At 47.4% G+C, this 23,928-nt stretch overlaps 1 protein-coding gene and 1 long non-coding RNA gene across 6 annotated transcripts in view; one reads left to right on the plus strand and one right to left on the minus strand.

The window, feature by feature from the left end:
* Positions 1–2,332: 2,332 nt before the first annotated feature.
* Positions 2,333–13,477, minus strand: LOC125642814 (uncharacterized). The gene is made up of 3 exons (XR_007358514.1): positions 13,135–13,477; positions 6,233–6,288; positions 2,333–2,406 (listed from the first exon to the last, which is right to left on the minus strand). It is a non-coding gene; the product is annotated as an uncharacterized LOC125642814 (long non-coding RNA).
* The window catches only part of ARHGAP36 (Rho GTPase activating protein 36), a 78,655-nt gene continuing 57,612 nt past the window's right edge, over positions 2,886–23,928 (plus strand). Inside the window, exons 1-2 of one of the 5 annotated variants that reach the window (XM_048864625.2) lie at positions 2,886–3,029; positions 3,243–3,424. The gene's annotated coding sequence lies outside the window, so the exon portion shown is untranslated. Of the gene's footprint in view, positions 3,030–3,212; positions 3,425–23,928 lie in introns of those variants that run through there. The other 4 variants (XM_048864624.2, XM_048864623.2, XM_048864622.2 and 1 more) reach the window with 4 other exon arrangements.

The following is a 23,928-nucleotide window of genomic DNA, read 5'->3' on the forward strand; positions in this document are numbered from 1 at the left end:
GGACCAAGCACGCTGTTAGGAGCCAGCCATGACTATATGGTTCTTGCTGGGGTCTCTGCAGGTGCCGTGGCCCTGACACCTTCCCAGCACTGCCCTATTGCCCAGCGGACCTAGCAAAGCTCAAGGCAGCACAGGTCCCTGCCTTGCAGCAGCGCTACACGGTTATCTCCTAGGGTGCTACGTTAGCATTATTTCTCTAAGTAGCTCTTTGTTCTTAAAGCTCACCTCAGTGGTCAAGAATGTGAAACCTCTGAGGCTACCCAGCTGAACCTTGGTTAGGATGTGTAGCCTCAGGTGATGTTTCACATTCTAGCCCAGGTGGAGAGGAGGGATGGGTCAGTGGACAGGGCACTTTTTTAGGGCTTGGAGACCTAGATTCAGCTCCTTGTTCTGTCACAGGCTCCCTGTGTGACCTCAGGCTAGTCCCTTAGCTTCTCTGAGTGTGTCTACACTGCAATAAAAGATCCACGGCTGGCCCGGGTCAGCTGACTTGGGCTGTGGGGCTATAAAATTGTGGGTAGAAGTTTGGGCTCAGGCTGGAGCCCAAGCTCTGAGACCCCCCACGCGGGGGGAGGGCTCAGAGCCCAAGCTCCAGCCCCAGCCTGAGCATCTACACTCCAACTTTATAGCCCTCTGAGCCTGTGTCAGCTGACCCGGGCTCTGAGACTCGGTACTCCAGATTTTTTTATCAGTGTAAACAGAGTCTCTGTGCCTTAGTTCCTCATGTGTACAATGGAGACAACAGCCATGCCCTGCCTCACAGGTGTGTGAGGGCAGGTGTGTTCATGGTCTTGAGGACCACGGATGCTATGTTGATGGGGGGCCAGGTAAGTACCTTAGATAGTTATTGTACATGTGCAGTGTCTGAACGCTAAACTACAGCCAGTGCTCTGGGGAGGAGAGGGAGATAGAGGAGCCTGCAAACTCTTCCCAGTAAAAGGCTCCCCCTGTTTGTAATTTTTTTGTTCATTTTTGCAAGAAAAAATCCAAGCAAGCAAATTCCATCAGCGTTCTCAAACATCTGGCCAGCCTGTGAGCTGGACCCAGTGGCTCTGAAGCATTCCCCACATACCAACTAGCTCCCTCTCATTTTTTAAACAAGGCCACTGCATTCAATATTTACCATCCATTTCCTCAAGGCGAATGGACCTTAATACATTGAGTTGTGTTTTGTGCTGGAGCCAAGAAAAACTGTGGGTGTGAAAGAGATTGAATGAGGGCAAGCTGGGACTGAAGAGTACAGCACTGGCCCTTTCATAAACAAGGGTCCTTCTGTGAAAGGCAGGGCGACATCAACCGGCAACTGCAGCCACCTGGTGCATGGGGGAGCACTGTACATGGGTGACTGGTAGGAGCCCAGTGCAATGAAAAGCCAGTGGGGCAGAGGCACACTGACTTTTCCAATGGGTGTTTCTGCTTTCTGGATCATGAAATTGTGTTGTGTGGTCTAGGAGCCATTTTGATGTCTGTATGGCTGTTTGTTCCCCAAGGACAATTGGGGTAACACAATCCATTGAGAGTAGCTTGTGGTTTAGTGGGCAATGGGGCTGGACAATGCCTGCAGGCTTGGGTGTGTCTCCTCTCACACTGCTGTCACAGGGAGTTGGAACCTCCCTTCTCCACATGGAGTGGCTTGTTTCTCAAAGTGGCTGAGCAGCTCTGGCTGGGCCTGGACCCCCCAACCCCAGTCCCTGCCTTGTTCCTCAGTGCACATGGCTTGGTGTTTAGCTACAGGCAGTCTGTACTGTAGCACCAATCACTAGTGCATCTGTCTGTCTTACCCAGGGCCACCTTGTGGGGGATCACATTCAGTTTCAACAGTGACCTTGGAAGATATATGTGATTAGCCTTGGCCAAGGCTCTGCTGGTGAGTCACTGCTCTGCCTGTGCCTGCTGAGTGAGGTACCCTCAGGTACGACAAACCAGCAGCAAGTGTTTGAGCGTGTCACCCGTTTCAGCCCACTAGCCCATGGCTGTGGCCAGCTTACACACCCTGCCTCGCTTCCTCTCCGCTGCACTTATGAGGTCAAGTACGCCTGCCCAACCTGTGCTGGAAATGCTGACAGGCCAAAAGCTCCAGGCAGCACTGCGAGTGCACAACCAGCTCCCTGCACCAGCTCAGCAGTTTGGCATATCTTGGCCTTAGTGACAGTTGAGGGTGCATCCAGACACAGCCACCCACATGCTCATCTCTGTAAAAGACCGACAATCAGAAGCCACCCGAATCGCTGTAATGTCACTCTGAGCCTTTTGCTGACCTTCCCAATCCATACTGACATGCAAAATGTCCCTCAGTTTCATCCAACTCACCATGTCACGCACAGCCTTACCTGTCAGCTTATGGATGCTGAGGAAGAGGAATCTGCCAGCAGATAAACGATCAGCAGGTCGGTCAGATGGTATGATCTGTTGGGACAATCAATTACGAGATTACTGTCAAGGCTTTGCCTGTGAAGTACACTAGTTCAATTCCAACAAATAGGTTGTTATGAACTGAAAAGCAGTGAGAAAAGTATGGGACAGAAGAAACATTATAAGATGGAAGAAAGGGAATTTTGGGAAATCGCTCCAAGCTCTCATAATTCCCTGAGTGTAGTGCTGGTATCCCACAATACACCGCCATGGTGTTCCACATGGCAGCGTGCCGGTCAATGGCACAGGGAACAATGGGATGCCTAGCCATGGTGCGCTGTGTCTTTTGATGACACAATGCCTAGTCATTGTGCGGTGAGGATGTGCTGCGTCAGCAAAAGCAGCCACGTGCATATACTCTGTCAACGTAGCAACGTCAGCAGATGTATGGCAGCAAAAGTCCTTCTGGCAAAACTTTCTAATGTAGACATGGCCTGAGGAGTGCTGCTTGCATTTCCTTTGCTGCTGAGCGCTCTGCAATCAACAGCGACTGCTGGAAATCAGCCTATTATGAAGACTACTTGCCATTTCAGAAGGATCTTGAAAGTTCTTGGGTTTCTCTTTGTGCCCATGCATTAATAGGATCTCTGCCCATTCCCTTATTTTTTTGGCTAATGGTAAGAAAAGAATGGGAGCAGTTAAGACTGAGACCAGAAATGAATAATGATCCCTTTGCCTAAGGAATAAACACCAGCAGCCCTGGGAGCTGTATTTCTCTTTTAAGCTAATCCTCCTCTCTTCTATACACGATGTTTCTGGCTTTCATTTGTCTTGGCAGGAGATTCATCTCTTCTCTTCCCTTTCCCACCCCCTCCTTTCTCTGTTGCCAGAAGCTGTTCTTCTCTGCCTCACTTCTCATCCTGCTAAAGTTGGGGTAAGCTCATCTAACGCACGGTGTCTGGGGAGACGGGGTGAAGACAACGGTTTAAAGCAAGCATCTTAACAATCTCCAGAACTTCACCTTGAGAAAGAAGCCTAGATGTAAGTTGTGAGCCGAAAATGAAGCTGTAAGGTAAACAAAACTCCTTTGTTCCTGTTTCTATGGGGGATATTTATCTGCTGAAGGGCAGTGGCAAACGCAACTCTGGGTAAACTGGGTCTACAAACAGCTTTGGAAACAGAGGAACTGATGCATCTTAAGAGTTTGCTGTTTGATTTAATGAATCTCACAAAGATCCAGCCCTAAAAACAGGTGGGGAGGATTTCATTGTAAAGAGGAAAGTGGTTGTAAATTTCTCTTGGAGGGAAAGATTTGCTCACATTCATCAAACCGACCTTTGCAGTGGATACTTAGCACTTCTGCTTTTAAAGCTTCCAGAGGCTATTCAGCCATTCAGTTACAGACTAATTAAAGCCTTAATACTTCTTGCCCAGTGTGCTTTGGAGTTCAGGGGGACGGGCGAGGAGAGTTTTTCAGACAGCGAGGCACTGTACTGGGCTGGATGTGAGAGCTGTGCTGACAGTTAGCTGCTTGGAATTTATTCTCACCCAATTTTATGTCTGCTAGACAAAAATGAGCCTCACAGATCTCAGTGAACATGAGAAGGCAAATGGGAATTTCTTCTGATGTCTCTTTCTATGCTGCAGGGCTAATGGGGGCTGGAGAGCAGTGCAGACTATTGTGGGGTGAACTGAGGTGTAGATATTAAGGCAACAAGGTACTCTTAGATCATCTGGTCTGAATCTTTTGTATATCACATGCGACAGAACCTCACCCAGTGATTCCTGAATCGATCCCAATAGAATCATAGAATATCAGGGTTGGAAGGGACCTCAGGAGGTCATCTAGTTCAACTCCCGGCTCAAAGCAGGACCAATCCTCAACTAAATCATCCCAGCCAGGGCTTTGTCAAGCCTGACCTTAAAAATCTCTAAGGAAGGAGTTTCCACCACCTCCCTAGGTAACCCATTCCAGTGCTTCACCACCCTCCTAGTGAAACAGTTTTTCCTAACATCCAACCTAAACCTCCCCCACTGCAACTTGAGACCATTGCTCCTTGTTCTGTCATCCGCCACCACTGAGAACAGCCTAGCTACATCCTCTTTGGAACCCCCCTTCAGGTAGCTGAAAGCAGCTATCAAATCTCCCCTCATTCTTCTCTTCTGCAGACTAAATAATCCCAGTTCCCTCAGCCTCTCCTCATAACTCATGTGTTCCAGCCCCCTAATCATTTTTGTTGTCCTCCGCTGGACTCTTTCCAATTTTTCCACATCCTTCCTGTAGTGTGGGGCCCAAAACTGGACACAGTACTCCAGATGAGGCCTCACCAATGTCGAATAGAGGGGAATGATCACATCCCTTGATCTGCTGGCAATGCTCCTACTTATACAGCCCAAAATGCTGTTAGCCCTCTTGGCAACAAGGGCACACTGCTGACTTATATCCAGCTTCTCGTCCATTGTAACCCCTATGTCCTTTTCTGCAGAAAAATAGCTTGGATGAAATGGGTATGCTCAATGTGCAGCCTCTCGTGTGGGTAAAGGGGCATACACTGTTGTCAAGCTATAACAGGACTGAAGTGTTGTGCTCCAGGATACAGATTAATGGAGGTCAGGTGGGTTAGGTCACAGGTGCATCCTTACCGGGGTTAACAAGAATTTAGGTGGGCAGGACCTATGCACTAGCCCTTACAGAGCTGCTGGGTTCATGGAGGCAGGTACCATAGTGCAGTCTGTTACAGGGTTAACAGCAAATGGGGCAGGCCCTGGCAGGAAAGCTGTTTTTCAGCTCCAGTGTTGCATTTCTTGTTACAATGAGTGCCTGACCGTGTTCTGTCTAGTTCAGATTGCTCAAGAGTTTCCATTATAACCCCCTATTTTCACATGCAGATAATTGGGACTATATACAGAGTCTGCTGCAGCTGACCCCAAATCTATCCTAGTTCTTTTCCCACCCTCCAGTTATGCATTGAGTGTATGACTAACATCTGTCACATGTGGTTCATTCTGTCTCTCAGCCTCTTCCCAGGGGAGAAGTGTGGGTGCAGTGGAGTGTTTTAGTTTGGGAGGGTGCTTTTATTATTCTTATATGCACACACTGCTCTGTATTTCCATTAGCAAAGGCAGGTTGGAGCAGTGTGTCTTGCACTGGGGAGGTTAGTGATGATCCTTAGCTCCTGAAGGAGTTCATTTCCCCAGTCTCAGATCATCCCCAAAGAAAGCTCTGTCTCATGCACAGGTGAGCTTTACCCTTGCAGTGGCCCTTGGGGGTCTTGGGAAGAATGAAGGTGGCTTCCACAGGGTAGAAATATCTCTCTGGTGGCTTTAAAGGTTATAAGTAGAGGAATCTTCACTGGGAAGTACATCTGGGGCAGCATGATGGAGTCAAGAGGGTATCGGGATGGACATTGACTGGCCAGATCTGAGTAGTGGCTCAATGGAGAGATAGTCAGCAGCGGTGGATGTGATAATAGTGTACCACTGTGTCATCTATCCTCTTCAGGGTGAATGGCTGGTCTACACCAGTGCAACCACCATTGCTAGAACAAGTGAAAAACTCCCTAGCCTGGTGCACTCCACTGAGGCCAAAATGCCCTTCCCAGCCCAGCGTGGTCTCCACTGGTTTCTGGGTCCACTGCACAATGTATCCTCGCAGAGTAGCCCAATATCTCCCTTCTGTTTTGGGCAGCCAAGTTCCTCTAAAGTAATGTGCAATTTCTCAAGGAGCTAACTAAGGAGATATCTGAGCCATTAGCCATTATCTTTGAAAACTCATGGAAGACGGGAGAGATTTTAGAGGACTGGAAAAGGGCAAATATAGTGCCAATCTATAAAAAGGGGAATAAGGACAACCCGGGAAGTTACAGACCAGTCAACTTACCTTCGGTACCCGGAAAGATAATGGAGCAAATAATCAGGCATTCAATTTGCAAACACCTAGAAGATAATAAGGTGATAAGTAATAGTCAGCCTGGATTTGTCAAAAACAAATGATGTCAAACCAACCTAAAAGTTTTCTTTGACAGGGTAACAAGCCTTGTGGATGGGGGGAAGCAGTAGACATGGTATATCTTGACTTTAGTAAGGCTTTTGATACTGTCTCGCATGACCGTCTCAAAAACAAACTAGGGAAATACAACCAAGATCAGTGGTTCTCAACCTGCGGCCTGTGGGATGCTTGCGGCCCAATCAGCACACAGCTGCGGCCCATGTGACATCCTCAGGGCCATACAGGTAGTATTGTATGCGGCCCACAATGGTAAATAGGTTGAGAACTATTGACCTAGATGGAGCTACTATAAGATGGGTGCAATCCCACAGAGTAGTTATCTGTGGTTCAGAGTCAAGCTGGAAGGGCATATTGAATGGAGTCCCTCAGGAATCAGTTCTGGGTCCGATCTGTTCAATATCTTCATCAGTGATTTAGATAATGGCATAGAAAGTACACTTATAAAGTTTGTGGACAATACTAAGCTGGGAGTGGTTGAAAGTGCTTTGGTGGATAGGATTAAAATTCAAAATGATCTGGACAAATTGGAGAAATGGTCTGAAGTCAATTGGATGAAATTCAATAAGGACAAATGCAAAGTACTCCACTTAGGAAGGAACGAAGCTGCACACATACAAAATGGGAAATGACTGCCTAGGAAGGAGTACTGAGGAAAGAGATCTGGGGGTTATAGTGGATCACAAGCTAAATATGAGTAAGAGTGTCACACTGTTGGGGAAAAAAAAGTGAACATCATTCTGGGATGTATTAGCAGGACTATTGTAAGCAAGACACGTGAAGTAATTCTTTCTCTCTACTCTGTGTTGCTAAGGCCTCAGCTGGAGAATTGTGTCCAGTTCCAGGTGCCACATTTCAGGAAAGATGTGGACAAATTGGAGAAAGTCCAGGGAAGAACAACAAAAATGATTAAAGGTCTAGAAAACATGACCTATGGGGAAAGATTGAAAAAATTGGGTTTGTTTAGTCTGGAGAAGAGAAGACTGAGGGGGGGATATGATAACAGTTTTCAAGTACATAAAAGGTTGTTACAAGGAGGGGGGTGAAAATTGTTCTCCTTAACTTCTGAGGATAGAACAAAAAGCAATGGGCTTAAATTGCAGCAAGGGAGGTTTAGGTTGAACATTAGGAAAAACTTCCTAACTGTTAGGGTAGTTATGCACTGGAATAAATTGCCTAGGGAGGTTATGGAATCAGTCATTGGAGGCTTTTAAGAACAGTTTAGAGAAACGCCTGTCAGGGTCTAGTTATTACATAGTCCTGCCTTGAGGGCAGGGAACTGGACTAGATGACCTCTCGAGGTCCCTTCCAGTCCTTTACTTCTATGATTCTTCCCCCACCATAAAAGAGAAATGACAATTCTGATTAGACTAAGACAAATGCGAGTATTTAAAGAAAGGGATGCAGCTTGGCAGGATAACCACATTTATTACACTGCTCTGTCCAGTAGTGACTGAGGGAGGATCTCCCGTCTACTAACATCTTCCCTAACATTTACAGTTAGTTGCCAAATTATCTTTATACATATCCCTTAATTCTGAAGTAGAGAATTTTCTCCTTTGCTTTTTGGGAGGGAAATTCCTAGGAAGGTAGTCTGGCTATTCAGATTTGTAGTAGTTTATTTTATACTCTGAGTATGATTCTTTGTGATTGCCATTAGCCGTGGAACTGATGACTCTGGTTGTGTTATGGAAACAAGCATCTCATTCCCATGCAATGCCACTTTGTGTGCCTCCCTAGCTGTTTCGCTACCTCTAACGTATTCAGAGAATCTTCTGGCTGTGCTAATACTCCTCTTCAGTTGAATATGAGGAGCGGTTGTGGGCAGACCTGACTTGTAGCTGGTTCTAGCTGAAAAAGACGTGATGTATTCCACTAAGGACTAGAGGCTTGCGGGGAATTGTGTTGTTCTGTTTCATAGATTAGCCTCCTACATCCAGTTTTTTGCAGTGTGATTATCATAAAAGGCAATTACATCAAATTTAAAGGCCTTTGTAGTATGCATGTTATCACTGTTGATGGGTTGTTGTAATGTTTTGAGTGGGGAGTTCGGTTAAGTAGCTTACTCAGATCACTGGCTGCTTTTCTTTGTGACAAATCCTGCCCCAGCAAAGGTAAAAGCTGTCCCAGGAGATCTCTGCATCCCTATTTGATAATGACTTTGGCGGACATGCATCGCATAGAGCCTTTGCGTGGCTTTGGCATTAACATTGTATGTGCTTCCCCCTGGGAAGCTAGTAAGTAGGTTGTTATTCCCAAAGCTATTTTATAAACATATTCAGCATGGCTTTTACTGGATATATTCAACCTTTTTGTATTAGTCACTGCTGAATCTATCTGATCTTGGCGATTTACCTCTAGTCAGAATTTTAATGGCATTTCTAAGAGCCTCCTGTGTGATTTGCTCATAGAATAATTTTATTTGTGTGTTAGGGGTTAAGTAGCAAAGGGCCACGTTTTCAAAGGTATGTAGGGCACCTAAAATGTAGATGGTGCCTAGTGGGGCTTGTAACAGTGTTTAAGCAGGCCAGGTGCCTAACTCTCCTTGATTCCCATGGGAGTCAGCAGCCTAACCTGACCATGTGCTTTTTCAAATCTCACTAGGAACCATCAGCATCTTTAGGTGCCTCCATACCTTTGAAAATCTGATCCAAAGTTTCCAATTACCCTTTTTATGTCTTTATTCACTCAGAGGAGGAGAGTAGCTTTTGTAATAAACTTGAACTATTTGAAGAATGCCTTTAGTTTTAGTTATGAATTCCCTTGATTCCGTTTAAAGATAGAATATGCAGTTGCTGACTTGCTTTATTTTCGTAAGATTAGCTAGCAAATGCCGCGATTTGCTGATGTGCTCGAAATATCTTTGCTGTTGGATCATATAACTATATTGTGTCTTTTGAAAGACTGGGGAGTCAAGAGGCTTTCTCAGGACATCAAGTCCCTTTAGCTTGTCCCTGCCAAGGTTCTCATAATAGTCTTTTCCCAATTTATATAATTTTACTAAGTCTCTTTAACTAACTAACTAATTAAAAACCTCTATCAAACCAAAACGTAAGAACGGCCATAGTGGGTCAGACCAAAGGTCCATCTAGCCCAGTATCCTGTCTTCCGACAGTGGCCAATGCCAGGCGCCCCAGAGGGAATGAACAAGTGATCCATCCCGTTGCCCATTCCCTGCTTCTGTCAAACAGAGGCTAGGGACACCATCCCTGCCCATCCTGGCTAATAGCCATTGATGGGCCTGTCATCCAGGAACTTATCTAGTTATTTTTTTGAACCCTGTGATAGCCTTGGCCACACACTATACCACACACCCCATTCTCCTCTGAGAAAGCGCATGAGAAAAAGAATGAACCATGCATGAAAGCTGCTAATCATTTTGCTCAATGAACGATTGGAAGGTGCTCTGGGCTAGATCACAAACTGCTTCTAAGTCCACCAGCGAGGCACTACGGACATTCTCAAGAGCACTGCTCAGCTAGGTGCCCAAGGTTTCACTGGCAGGCATGCACTAAGCCACCTAAGCATTGGTGCTGTCCCACCCCTAACAAGCTGGTTGGAGTCCTAACTTAGACCTAGGCCCCGGCAGGATTCTCAAATGAAGCTTTTCCCCTGCCTATCTTGCCAGCAGGGCCCAATCTTGCAGGCATAATCAAAGCATGCCTAAGACTGATACCTGTCATAAAAGACAGCCGGGGCAGAGCAGGTGAGGTGTGTGCCCAAACTTAGAGGTTAGGCCACTTACTAGGCTGTGGGAGATGGAAGTTCAAGACCCTGTAAAAATAATTAAACATTTGTTGGAGCAAAGTGGAACTGCTCCAGCCGTAGAGATTGAGAGAGACGTTCCATGGTGTACTCTGTAGCCTGGTGGTCAGGGCACTCCCCCGGGAGGGGAAGAACCTGCATTTAAGTCCCACCTGCAAAGCAGGGACGTGAAACCAGGTCTCCCATGTCCCAGGTGAGTGAGGATTTCACTTAGCATGGTGGCTGGAGGTTTATTGTTGTGGGCTTAGCCCTCAGACACTGTGGTGATGAGGGTAGTGTTGAATCTGTATAGAACAGACTCTTTGAGGCTATACCTTTTCAGCAATTTATTTTTAATGACCTATTTCACAGTATTTTTCTCCATCACAGTTTTTAACTCAAGCTGTTTTGATTTCTTTTTCTGTTAACTGAATATTTTAACCCCTTTTTGGGAAGCATTATTATAGCCTGTGACCTCCATGCTGGTAAGGGATGTTTTTCTGTATGGCTGATGATGACACTGCTTCCATTCTGTGTACGTGTTCTCAATTTTAACTCCCTCTGCATCAAGTTTTTGGGATGGGGATTTCCTTCTGGGTTAGTGACATGCCTTGGGATCAAGGTAGGGAGGAACTGAGGCACCCTACCCTATGGAGCCACTGACTTCCATACAGCAATGGAACCAGGGGAGCGAGGAGGCTCTACAGAGCACAGGGATCCATGAGGAGCCAGGGAGAGTTAGGAGCTGTGCTGAGTCAGCTTCTGAGTCATTTTCCCACTACTCCCCAGGCTCCAACATCCCACACCTTGACTCCTGCTTCCCCCCGTAGCACTGCATCCCTGTGAACTTCCTGAAGTCCACAGGACCTGCTGCAGACTTTAGTAGGCCTGCCCATAAGCCCAGTGTTGACACTACACAGGACCACAGCAGCTCCTGCTCCCTGATATCTGGGACGGAGAATAGGCATACATGTATGGAACTGGGAGAGCTTTCGGCAGGGGCTAGATGACTCAGGGAAGAGGGAGGTGAACCATGGAAACAGGAGAACTGGCCTGGCCAAGACAAGGCTGTAGAGCCAGAGCTCTGCAGGTGTGCTGAGCTGAGGCAATGGGGGAGAATCTGGGGGTTTAGGAGATATGTGGGGTTAGAAGTGTTCCTGAGGCCAGAGGACATCCACGAGGCTGCCTATACGGGGCTGGACGCTGCTGATGGCTGCCGTTTCCCACAATTCCCCTTTTCACACAGTGGCATGTTGTAAGGGGGCTCTTCAGAAAGGAGTATTCCATGCTTCAGCCTCATTCCAGTGCCAGGGAAACAGGCTGAGGTGCTTTGACACAGTGCGGTTTCTGCACAGGGAAATAGCACCTCATCAGTCCGTCCGAGGTCTTCGAACCTGGACATAAAATAGTAGATCAAGGAGAACTGGGTGACCTTATTTATTTGGGCTTTCAAAAAACCCCTGACAAAGTGCGTCACAAGAGACCAAGGAGATGGAGCAGTCTTGAGGAGAGAGGCAAAGTACTATCATGCATCTGGAACAGGCTAAGAGAGAAAATAAAGACTAAGAAACGGGAGAAGGAGACAGATTTGGGGGCAAAGCGAGGGGAACAAAAAGTTGAACACGGTGAAATGTCTTTGTTGCTTCCATTTCCTTTTTTTAAAATGTAGAAAATGCCTTACAAAGTAGCTACGTTAAAAGGAATGCAAAGTAAGGCCGGAAAAGTCAGGAAATGACAGAGTTACAATTGCCTGTGAAATCTTAATCCTGCCTCCTTGTGAGTTTGCCTTAGGATACAGCTTTTTTTTATAAACATGAAAAGCTTGATCATAATGCTCTCCGAACATTTTGCCATAATCTAATTGTGGTTCAGAAAACATTTTTTCAACCTTCTTGTGCACTTCAGCAGCTTCAGGAATTGAAGTGAATTCCTCTGCACAGAAACAAGGGGCACTGCTACTGACTTAAATGTTTGGAGTAATTCGCCAGTAAACCTTCAATTCCCCACTAATTCCCCAGCTCAATATTTGCTACCTTCTGGCAACCAACCGATTCATAGATTCCAAGGCCAGCAGGGACCATTGTGATCATCTAGTCTGACCTGTCTAACGCAGGCTGCAGAACTTCCCCGAAAAGATTCCTAGAGCATATTTTGCAGAAAAGCATCTAATCTTAATTTAAAATCGCCAGGGATGGAAAATCTGCCGCAAGTCTTGATAAATTGTTCAGTGTAACCAACTCTTGCAATTTTATCTGAGTTGTGAGATATTTGGTGTTTTTCTTAAAGCCACAGCTCCTGGAGCCATGTGATTACATGGGAATCTCAACTTTCAGTTTTTAAAAAATTGAAGTTTTGCTGTCACGTGGAATCTTTCAATCAAGATTGGTTGTAGCTTTCAAAAAGATATGCTCGAACTCAGTGTTCCTCAGCGGCTGAGGCTGTTAGGGAAAAAGGGTTAACAAGGCACGACCCACAGGTGACCAGGAAAGGCAATCAGGGGGGTTGTGTGGTGCAGAAAATTATTATAATTATAAAGCAAAGAAAATAAAGTTTCCAGAATAACTTTGGAGCAGCCTAAACATTAAAAACCTATCTCACTCCCCCCACTATCTGCAAATAAGGCCCTTCAAGACCAAATATTCTCTGTCAAGCTCTCAACATACACAGGCTAGAATTGTTCTCGTTGATACATTTTTACTCTGACTTTTATAATAAATATAAGCAGGGGAATGGGGATTGCAAACATTTTTGACTTCCAGTAAGGGGTTGCCAACCTGGAAAGGTTGAGAAACACTGCTCTAACTTAACCACAGGACTCTGGCATGTGCTGTGCAGGAGGTCAGACTAGCTGATTATAATGTCCCCTCTGGCCTTAAATCCATGACTCTGTGCCCTGGTCTACACTGCAGGGTGGGGGGGGGGGGGGGCGGGGGCGGGGGAGGGTGGTCAGTCTAAGTTACGCAACTTCTTATTATAATTATATTATTATAATTATTCATGTAGCTGAAGTTGACGTATTTAAATTGACTTACCTTGGCGTCTTCACTGCGGTGAGTCGACTGCTGCCGCTCCCCCGTCGACTCCGCCTGCGCCTCTCGCGGTGCCGGAGTACAGGAGTCGACAGGAGAGCGCTCGGGGGTTGATTTATCGTGTCTAGACTAGACGTGATAACTCAACCCCCACTAGATTGATCTCTGCCCACCGATCCGGCGGTTAGTGTAGACATACCCTTAGAAAATCAGGCTCTACAGAGGCACCGGAGTCTGGGCATGCACAACCCACTGCTGGATTGGGACCACATCTAGTATCATCTTTCATATTCTTTCCATCCAAGTCTTTTGCGTGCAATTTTAGAGTCAGCCGAGAATGGCCCGATGTTACTACATGAATATTTGTCTTGAAAAAGCCTCATCTCAGTCACATGGCACTTATGCTCTTTCTCGTGTCTTTAGACTATACCAAATATTCCAGTGAACGGGGATGATCAGTTTCACACCTGTAAATAGCTCCTCCCTCAGTAGTTATTTCTGCACGCTCAGTCGGCTGGCTGTGAACATGACCCCACCCCTCAGTACTCAGACCCACACACTCAGCAGACAGCATCTGAATACATTCTCTGGGATCACTTCAGCCATTGCAACCCTGACTCAGGATGGAGCAGTTCAGCTTTCTTGACATATGGAAGTTCAGTGGTTTGGAAGACATGCTGGCTGCAAACACAGCACGAGCTATTTGCTTATCTACGTCGGTTTTGAATCCGTCACAGTAAGGCTGTTAATGATGCCGGCAGGATTAGTGCTGCAGAGTCATTAATACTGCTAGCGCTGCTGTTCCTGGAGTTAGCTCCAGTGGTAGCTGCAGTAGCAGACGGTGCAGCGTGCTGATTCAGCAGACCTCTATGTGATGCATAAAGAAAGACCACAGGCTTGGTTTGATGGTGAAGGTGCTCAGCCAGGTTTATTGTCAGCAAAGCATGTTACTAGCGCCCTGCCCAATAGGTCACAGGGACACGAACACATGTATGCCCATGACAAGGTAAAGGCTCCATCAACATAACAGGTTGCTATCCCCTCAGCCAATCCAAAGATATCCCTCCTAGGACTTCCCCTTTTGTACGTTGATACAAGCAGGTTACGTGTTGTGCCCTGATGGTGGTAGTTACCACCCCTATCCTTGTACCCGCTAGTTCAGGAGTTTTCAACCTATTTCTTTCTGAGGCCCACCCCCCGAACATGCTATAAAAATTCCATGGTCCACCTGTACCATAATAACTGGTTTTCTGCATATAAAAACCAGAGCCAGCATTATGGGGTAGGCAAGCAGGGCAATTTCCTGGGTCCCCATGAAGCTACATTGCTCAGGGTTTGGCTTCAGCCCCGGGAGCCGGGCTCAGGGCCCTGAATTGCAGCCACATGCAGTGCGGCTTTGGCTTTCTACACTGAGCCCCCACGAGTCTAATGCTGGCCTGCTTGGCAGCCTGCCCAGGGGCCCCGGATCCCTGGTTGAGAACCACTGCACTAGTTCAAACAAAACATCCTCATCCCTTATCCTGTCATTCTATCCCTCTCTTATGAGGGATCGGTGTGTTCCTGTACAATTTCCTGGGAATTTGTTTATGTAATTACTTGAGAGATCCGTGTGTCTTTGTACCATCCTTTCTGGTCAGGAATGTACGTACTTGGTTAGCCAATACTTGGTGTGTTACTATTCTGCCAAGGCCAGGTCTCCTTTGGTTTGCAGCCTTTGGTTCACTCTGTTAGTTATGTCTAGGGCTCCAGCAAGGCCTACATCCTGGACTTGTCTTTTTTGGCCCAGATAAGCTTTAAGTGTGAAATTGCTTAGTAGAGGAAACCTCTGTGTAAAATAGAAAATTCTACTAACAATTAAGAAACAAATTAAAGTGATTTAAGACTATAAAAAGGGAAGAAAGCAAAGGAATAACTTAAATAATCCATGTATTTAAATAATATCTATTTAAATGAAGAAAAATCTTGATTTAATAAAATTTATGATTTTAAATTTAAAAGCAAAACCAGGATTTGGATGCACCCTGATGGGAAAGTATTAAGATTGCACATCTCTAGGATGAGCCATTTCCTTCTCTACCCCACTATGTAGGAGGCATGTTGAGGGAGGGAGGAAGGAAGGGGAATGACTGGAGTGCAAGTCACTCAGGCAGATGCAAGCTGTTTCTCAGCCTATAGGAGGCTATTGCAAGCTGTCTTAAGTTAGAAGAGTGGTTCTCAACTTTTCCAGACTACTGTACCCCTTTCAGCAGTCTGATATGTCTTGTGTGCCCCAAGTTTTACCTCACTTAAAAACCACTTGCTTACAAAACCAGACATAAAACTACAAAAGTGTCACAGCACACTGTTACTGAAAAACTGCTCTCTTTCTCATTTTTACCATATCATTTTTACCCTATAAATCAATAGGAATATAAATATTGTACTTACATTTCAGTGTATAGTGCAGGGGTGGGCAAACTACAGCCTGCGGGCCAGATCCGGCCTGCAAGCCATTTTAAGATGATCCAAGAGCCGCACCACGTGGCTCAGCCCCGCTCCGGTTGGGGCGCTGGGTCGGGGGCTGTACCAACAGCTCAGCCCCACTCCGGCCGGGGCACTGGGTCAGGGGCCACACCTGGTGGGGGAGGGATAGCTCAGAGCATTGGCCTGCTAAACCCAGGGTTGTGAGTTCAATCCTTGAGGGGGCCATTTAGGGATCCAGGGCAAAAATTGAGGATTGGTCCTGCTTTGAGAAGGGGGTTGGACTAGATGATCTCCTGAGGTCCCTTCCAACCCTGATATTCTATGATTCTATGTGGCTCCTTGAAGCAGCACCACATGGCTCCTGGAAGCCATGGCATGGCCCCGCTCCGGCTCCCACGCGCTCCAATGGCCCCCTAGAATAGCATAGAATCATAGAATATCAGGGTTGGAAGGGACTTCAGGAGGTCATCTAGTCCAACCCCCTGTTCAAAGCAGGACCAATCCCCAATTAAATCATCCCAGCCAGGGCTTTGTCAAGCGTGACCTTAAAAACCTCTAAGGAAGGAGATTCCACCACCTCCCTAGGTAACGCATTCCAGTGCTTCACCACCCTCCTAGTGAAAAAGTTTTTACTAATATCCAACCTAAACTTCCCCCACTGCAACTTGAAACCATTACTCCTTGTTCTGTCATCTGGTACCACTGAGAAGAGTCTAGATCTATCCTCTTTTGAACCCCCTTTCAGGTAGCTGAAAGCAGCTATCAAATACCCCCTCATTCTTCTCTTCCTCAGACTAAACAATCCCAGTTCCTTCAGCCTCTCCTCATAAGTCATGTGTTCCCTAATCATTTTTGTTGCCCTCCACTGGATGCTTTCCGATTTTTTCACATCCTTCTTGTAGTGTGGGGTCCAAAACTGGACACAGTACTCCAGCTGAGGCCTCACCAATGCCCAATAGAGGGGAACGTCCCTCGATCTGCTGACAATGCCCCTACTTATACAGCCCAAAATGCCATTGGCCTTCCATCAGCAGGTGAGAGCAGGCTGGTGTGTCTCCTTCTCCACCCTCTGCCCACTATTCACCTCCAATACTTCTGCCACCTCCTCCCATTGCTGTTCCTAGGCTATGTCTACACTACGAAATTAGGTCGAATTTATAGAAGTCGGTTTTGTAGAAAGCGTTTTTATACAGTCGATTGTGTGTGTCCCCACACAATTGCTCTAAGTGCATTTAGTTGGCGGAGTGTGTCCACAGTACCGAGGCAACCGTCGACTTCCGGAGTGTTGCACTGTAGGTAGCTATTCCACAGTTCCTGCAGTCTCCGCCACACATTTGAATTCTGGGTAGAAATCCCAGTGCCTGATGGGGCAAAAACATTGTCGCGGGTGGTTCTGGGTACATATCATCAGGCGCCCCCTTCCCTCCCTCCCTCTGTGAAAGCAACGGCAGACAATCGCTTTGTGCCTTTTTTCCTGGGTTACCCATGCAGACACCATACCACGGCAAGTATGGAGCCCACTCAGGTCACCGTCACCGTATGTCTCCTGGGTGCTGGCAGACACGGTACTGCATTGCTACACAGCAGCAGCTCATTGCCTTTTGGCAGCAGACAGTGCAGTATGACTGGTAGCCATCGTCGCCGTACTCCAGGGTGCTCTTTTAGCCGACCTCGGTGAGGTTGGTCAGGGGCGCCTGGGCAAACGTGGGAGTGACTCAGCCAGGTCATTTCCCTTTTAAGTTTCATCTCATGGTGATTCAGTACTGCCGGCAGTCCTACTGCACCATCTTCTAATGAACACCCAGGAGATGACGATGGCCAGCAGTCGTACTGCACCGTCTGCTGCCAGCAAGATGTATAAAGATAGATGAAGTGGATCAAAACAAGAAATAGACCAGATTTGTTTTGTATTCATTTCCCCCTCCCTCCCACCGTGAAATCAACGGCCTGCTAAACTCAGGGTTTTGAGTTCTATCCTTGAGGGGGCCATTCTGTTTCTCCTTGATGCAGAGCCACCCCCTTTGTTGATTTTAATTCCCTGTAAGCCATGTTGTCAGTTGCCCCTCCCTCCATCAGAGCAACGGCAGACAATCTTCTTGAGCCTTTTTTCAGTGCAGATGCCCTAGCACTGGGAACATGGAGCCCGCTCAGATCACCGTGGCAATTATGAGCACTAAAAACACCACACGTGTTATCCAGCAGGATATGCAGAACCATAACCTGCAAGAAAAGTGAAACCAGGCAAGGAGGTGATGGCAGTGCAGTGACGAGAGTGATGAGGACATGGACACAGACTTCTCACAAAGCACGATCCCCGGCAATTTGGCCATCATGGTGTCAATTGGGCAGGTTCATGGCGTGGAACGATTCTGGGCCCGGGAAATAAGCACAGACTGGTGGGACTGCATAGTGTTGCAGGTCTGGGATGATTCCCAGTGGCTGCGAAACTTTCGCATGCGTAAGGGCACTTTCATGGAACTTTGTGACTTGCTTTCCCCTGCCCTGAAGTGCAAGAATACCAAGATGAGAGCAGCCCTCAGAGTTCACAAGTGAGTGGCGATAGCCCTGTGGAAGCTTGCAATGCCAGACAGCTACCGGTCAGTTGGGAATCAATTTGGAGTGGGCAAAGCTACTGTGGGGGCTGCTGTGATCCAAGTAGCCAACGCTATCACTGACCTGTTGCTATCAAGGGTAGTGACTCTGGGAAATGTGCAGGTCATAGTGGATGGCTTTGCTGCAATGGGATTCCCTAACTGTGGTGGGGTGATAGACGGAACACATATCCCCGTCTTGGCACCAGAGCACCAAGGCAGCGAGTACATAAACCGCAAGGGGTACTTTTCAATGGTGCTACAAGCACTGGTGGATCACAAGGGATGTTTCACCAACATCAACATGGGATGGCCGGGAAAGGTACATGACGCTCGCATCTTCAGGAACTCTGGTCTGTTTCAACAGCTGCAGTAAGGGACTTACTTTCCAGACCAGAAAATAACCGTTGGGGATGTTGAAACGCCTATAGTTATCCTTGGGGACCCAGCCTACCCCTTAATGCCATGGCTCATGAAGCCATACACAGGCAGCCTGGACAGTAGTCAGGAGCTGTTCAACTATAGGCTGAGCAAGTACAGAATGGTGGTAGAGTGTGCATTTGGGCATTTAAAAGCGTGCTGGCAAAGTTTACTGACTCGGTTAGACCTCAGCGAAACCAATATTCCCATTGTTATTACTGCTTGCTGTGTGCTCCACAATATCTGTGAGAGTAAGGGGGAGACGTTTATGGTGGGGTGGGAGGTTGAGGCAAATCGCCTGGCCGCTGATTATGTGCAGCCAGACACCAGGGCAGTTAGAAGAGTACAGTGTGGTGCAGTGCGCATCAGAGAAGCTTTAAAAACCAGTTTCATGGCTGAGCAGGCTACGGTGTGAAAGTTCTGTTTGTGTCTCCTTGATGGAAAGCCCCCCCGGCCCCGGTTTCACTCTACTTTCCTAAAAAGAAAAGGAGTACTTGTGGCACCTTAGAGACTAGCCAATTTATTTGAGCATAAGCTTTCGTGAGCTACAGCTCACTTCATCGGATGCATACTGTGGAAAGTATAGAAGATCTTTTTATACACACAAAGCATGAAAAAATGGGTGTTTACCACTGCAAAAGGTTTTCTCTCCCCCTACCCCACTCTCCTGCTGAAGTGAGCTGTAGCTCACGAAAGCTTATGCTCAAATAAATTGGTTAGTCTCTAAGATGCCACAAGTACTCCTTTTCTTTTGGCGAATACAGACTAACACAGCTGTTACTCTGAAATCTACTTTCCTGTAAGCTAAGCACCCTCCCCTACCCTCTTTGATCTCTGCTTGCAGAGGCAATAAAGTCATTGTTGCTTCACATTCATGCATTCTTTATTTATTTATCACACAAATAGGGGGATAACTGCCAAGGTAGCCCGGGAGGGGTGGTGGAGGAGGGAAGCACTGGGTGGGGTGGTGGAGGAGGGAAGGACAAAGCCATATAGCACTTTAAAACTTATTGAATGCCAGCCTTCAGTTGCTAGGGCAATCCTATGGGGTCGAGTGGCTGCGTGGCTGGAGGCCCCCCCACCACGTTGTTGGCCGTCTGGGTGTGGAGGCTATGGAACTTGGGGAGGAGGGCAGTTGGTTACACAGGGACTGTAGCGACGGTCTGTGCTCCTGTTGCCTTTCCTGCAGCTCAACCATACTCTGGAGCACATGAGTTTGATCCTCCAGCAGCCTGAGCATTGATTCCTGCCTACTTTCAGCAAGCTGATGCCACCTACCATCTTCAGCCCGCCACCTCTCCTCGCGGCCATATTGTGTTTTCCTGCACTCGGAGATTGTCAGCCTCCACGTATTTTGCTGTGCTCTGTCAGTGTGGGAGGACAGCATGAGGTCAGAGAACATTTCAACGCGAGTGTGTTTTTTTCGTCTTCTAATCTTCACTAGCCTCTGGGAAGGAGAAACATATGCAGCTGGTGGAGGGGAAAAAAAGGGAGAGTGGTAGTTGAAAAGACACATTTTATAGAACAATAGGTACGCTTTTTCAGGGTAAACCTTGCTGTTAACATTACATAGCACATGTGCTTTCATTACAAGGTTGCATTTTGCCTCTTATTGAGGGTATGCCGGTTTGGTGTGAGAGATCACTCATGCAGGGCCGGGCAGCAGAATTCAGCTTGCAGGCTGCCATGGTAAGCCTTCAGTCTTTTGGCTTCTTTAAACTTCATAACATGTGGGAATGGCTTCAAACAGCAGTGCCCTCATTTTCCAAACGAAGTAGCCATTGGGTTGGCCCTTTAAAATGGGTTGGCCATTTAAAAGGAGGGGCTGCGGTTTTTGGGTTCAAGTGCAGCAGAAACCCAACTAACTCCCCCCCGACACACACCCAATTCTCTGGGATGATGGCTTCACCCTTCCCCCCACCACGTGGCTAACAGCGGGGAAGATTTCTGTTCAGCCACAGGCAAACAGCCCAGCAGGAACAGCCACCTCTGAATGTCCGCTTACTAAAAACACCCTATTTCAACCAGGTGACCATGTATGATATCACTCTCCTGAGGGTAACACAGAGAGATAAAGAACTGATGTTGTTTGAATGCCAGCAAACACCAGGACCATACGCTGCAGTGCTTTGTTCTGCAATGATTCCCGACTACGTGCTACCGGCCTGGCGTGGTAAAGTGTCCTACCATGGAGGACGGAATAAGGCTGCCCTTCCCAGAAACCTTTTGCAAAGGCTTTGGGAGTACTTCCAGGAGAGCTTTATGGAGATGTGCCTGGAGGATTTCCGCTCCATCCCCAGACATGTTAACAGACTTTTCCAGTAGCTGTACTGGCCGCGAATGCCATTAAACACGCTTGCTTTTAAACCATGTATAATACTTACAAAGGTACACTCATCAGAGGTCCCTTCTCCGCCTTCAGGTCCGGGAGCCCGCCTTGGGTGGATTTGCGGGGTACTGGGTCCAGATCCAGGGTGATAAACAGATCCTGGCTGTTGGGGAAACCGGTTTCTCCGCTTCCTTGCTGTGAGCTATCTACAACCTCCTCATCGTCGTCATCTTCCTCGCCCCCAAAACCTGCTTCCGTGTTGCCTCCCACTCCTTGGACGGAGTCAAAGCACGGGGTTGGGGTAGTGGTGGCTGCACCCCCTAGAATGGCATGCAGCTCATCATAGAAGTGGCATTTCTGGGGCTCTGAGCCGAGTGGCTGTTTGCCTCCCTGGTTTTTTGGTAGGCTTGCCTGAGCGCCTTAATTTTCACGCGGCACTGCTGCAGGTCCCTGTTATAGCCTCTGTCCTTCATGCCACTGGAGATCTTTTCAAATGGAGTTCTGCCAGCACGGGTTCGTCTCGCCATACAGCGATCAGATCCTGTACCTCCCATTTGGTCCATGCTGGAGCTCTTCGGCGATTCTGGGACTGCATGGTCTCCTGTGATGATGAGCTCTGCATGGTGACCTGTGCAGGTGAGCTCGCTTTGCTGGCCAAACAGGAAATGAGATTCAAAAGTTCGCGGGTCTTTTCCTGTATACCTGGCCAGTGGATCTGAGTTGAGAGTGCTGTCCAGAGTGGTCACAACTGAGCACTCTGGGATAGCTCCCAGAGGCCAAAATACCGTTGAATTGCGTCCACAGTACCCCAAATTTGACCCGGCAAGGCCAATTTCAGCGCTAATCCCCCCATCGGGGGTGGAGTAAAGAAATCGATTTTAAGAGCCCTTTAAGTCGAAAAAAAGGGCTTCGTAGTGTGGACTGGTGCAGGGTTAAATCAAGATAACGCTACTAAATTCGACCTAAACTCGTAGTGTAGACCAGGCCTAAGCCATTGGCTGGCCCTGCAGAACCCATTACCAGGTAAGAAGTTGCTCCGTGCTGTCTCCTTCCGTGTGCTGCTGTGTACAGTATCGCAGGCAGCAGCTCACTGGAGGCCTGCACCCTACTGTGGGTATGTAGCGGAGCTGCGTGCTGGGCCCCTCAGTCCCATTACCCATCTCCAGCTGGCACTCCTGCCTCTGCTTCTGCCACACTTCCCCCGCCATACCGCTAGCCTCTGCCCCCGACCTGCCCTCCCCCACCCCACACAGGGGGATGTGTATCTTAACTATTCATTTTCTGGACTTCAGGTGTTTACATTTGTTAACTTCATTCCCTGCACCCCAGATCCCAGCTCATAGGGAGGGGCAGGGAGAGGGGCTGAGACAAGAGAAGCAGGGTCCCCCAGATCCCAGAGCACACAATGGGTGGAGGATGGCTCAGACGCCTGCAGAAGGATAGGACTCCCCCTGAGCCCAGCATGCACATGTAAGGGGTGAATTCAGGGCGTATCGGGCCCCCACTCCTATACCCCTAACTTCCTTTGCTACCTCAAATTCACCAACCCCTCCCATCTTCTCCCCTTTCCCTCCCTGAGTCCCCAACCCCTCTTCCCACCCTTATCACACATTCCCATTATCCACCTCCTCATAATACCCACTCCCTCACTGCAGACTGTGATCGAATGCACCCATGTATTCACACCCTACATATCATTGTAATAATCTCTAGCCAAGTGTCAGCAATGTTCATTGGCAATTACCCATCCAGTGGCCATTCTTTGGCAAGGAATGGGGCAGGAAAATATTGAGGTGTATTTTAGCAAACAGCAGCACGGAACCTCTTTAACCAGGAGATGCCATAGGAAGGAACTTTATGTAGGTTAAACCTCAGGAAAATGCATTTCAAAGGGGGACTGAACTATAAAAGTGAGGGGCAAAACACCCTTGGTATTTTCTCTCTCTCTCTTGCTCACTCTTTCACCTGAGAAGACAAAGGAAACAGCCTTTTGGGGGCAGATCCTGATTTAAGAATTTGGTCAGCTATGTTGCTGGGAACATGTGGTAAGAATTTTACTTTGAACCAAGTCTAGTTTGTTAAATTTAGTTACTAGAAAGCATTTATCTTTATTTCTTTTGTAACTGTTTCTGACTTTAATGTCCTACATTTGTACTCACTTAAAATCTGTGTTTTTGTTGTTCAATAACCTTGTTTTATTCCTTGATCAAAACTAATCCAGCATTGTGAATTGTTTGGGTAACTCCATTTAAAGTAGCAGACTGTTGTATATTTGTCCCTTACAGGGGCACTGGACCTAAAATGTCTAAACTCTCCAGGAGAGGGCTGGACAATGCTGGACACCTGTTGGGGGGGGGGGGGAATTCAGGACTGGGAGTGCATTGGGGTCACCCTGCAAGTTGTAATCCAGGCTGGTGGAAGCCAGAGTGTGACTGGTGTATTGCTGACAGGCTGCTGGGGTCCGAGTTGCTGGACCAGGGCTGTGGCTATTCACAGACACTCAGGATGTGACCTGCATGTTGTCAGGCTGTTTGTGAGTGGCCCAGGTTGGGAGCTACAGCAACAAAGCACTGTGAGGCACCCCAGGTTTCAGGGCAGGCAGTGACACAATCCCTCATTAGTCTGGATTGCACCCCTGAATGAGAGACAGACCCAAACCATTCTTCCCCTATTCCCACCTATTCTCGCATCCCGGATCACCTTCCCCATCCAGGGAGCATTTGCTTATGTAGTTTGTTTTCAAAACAGTTTTAACATTTTCTGAATATTCTGCTGTATTCAGATTACACTTCCCCAAAATAATAATTAAAAAAAAACTTTGGTGGAGGCAGATTGGAGCAATATGCTTACTCTTTTACTTCAGAATTCTGCCCAAACTGGATTTGAACTTACAGTGCCAGTGCTCAGAGTCAATGAGCCGAATATAGCTCCTGTTACGTAGAAGTAGTTTTCCAGGTGGTTAGACACTCTCTCTGCACATGCTCAGCATAATCT

The sequence above is a fragment of the Caretta caretta genome, chromosome 9 (assembly GCF_965140235.1).
Source record: "Caretta caretta isolate rCarCar2 chromosome 9, rCarCar1.hap1, whole genome shotgun sequence".
In the NCBI taxonomy this organism is placed as follows: Eukaryota; Metazoa; Chordata; order Testudines; family Cheloniidae; genus Caretta; species Caretta caretta.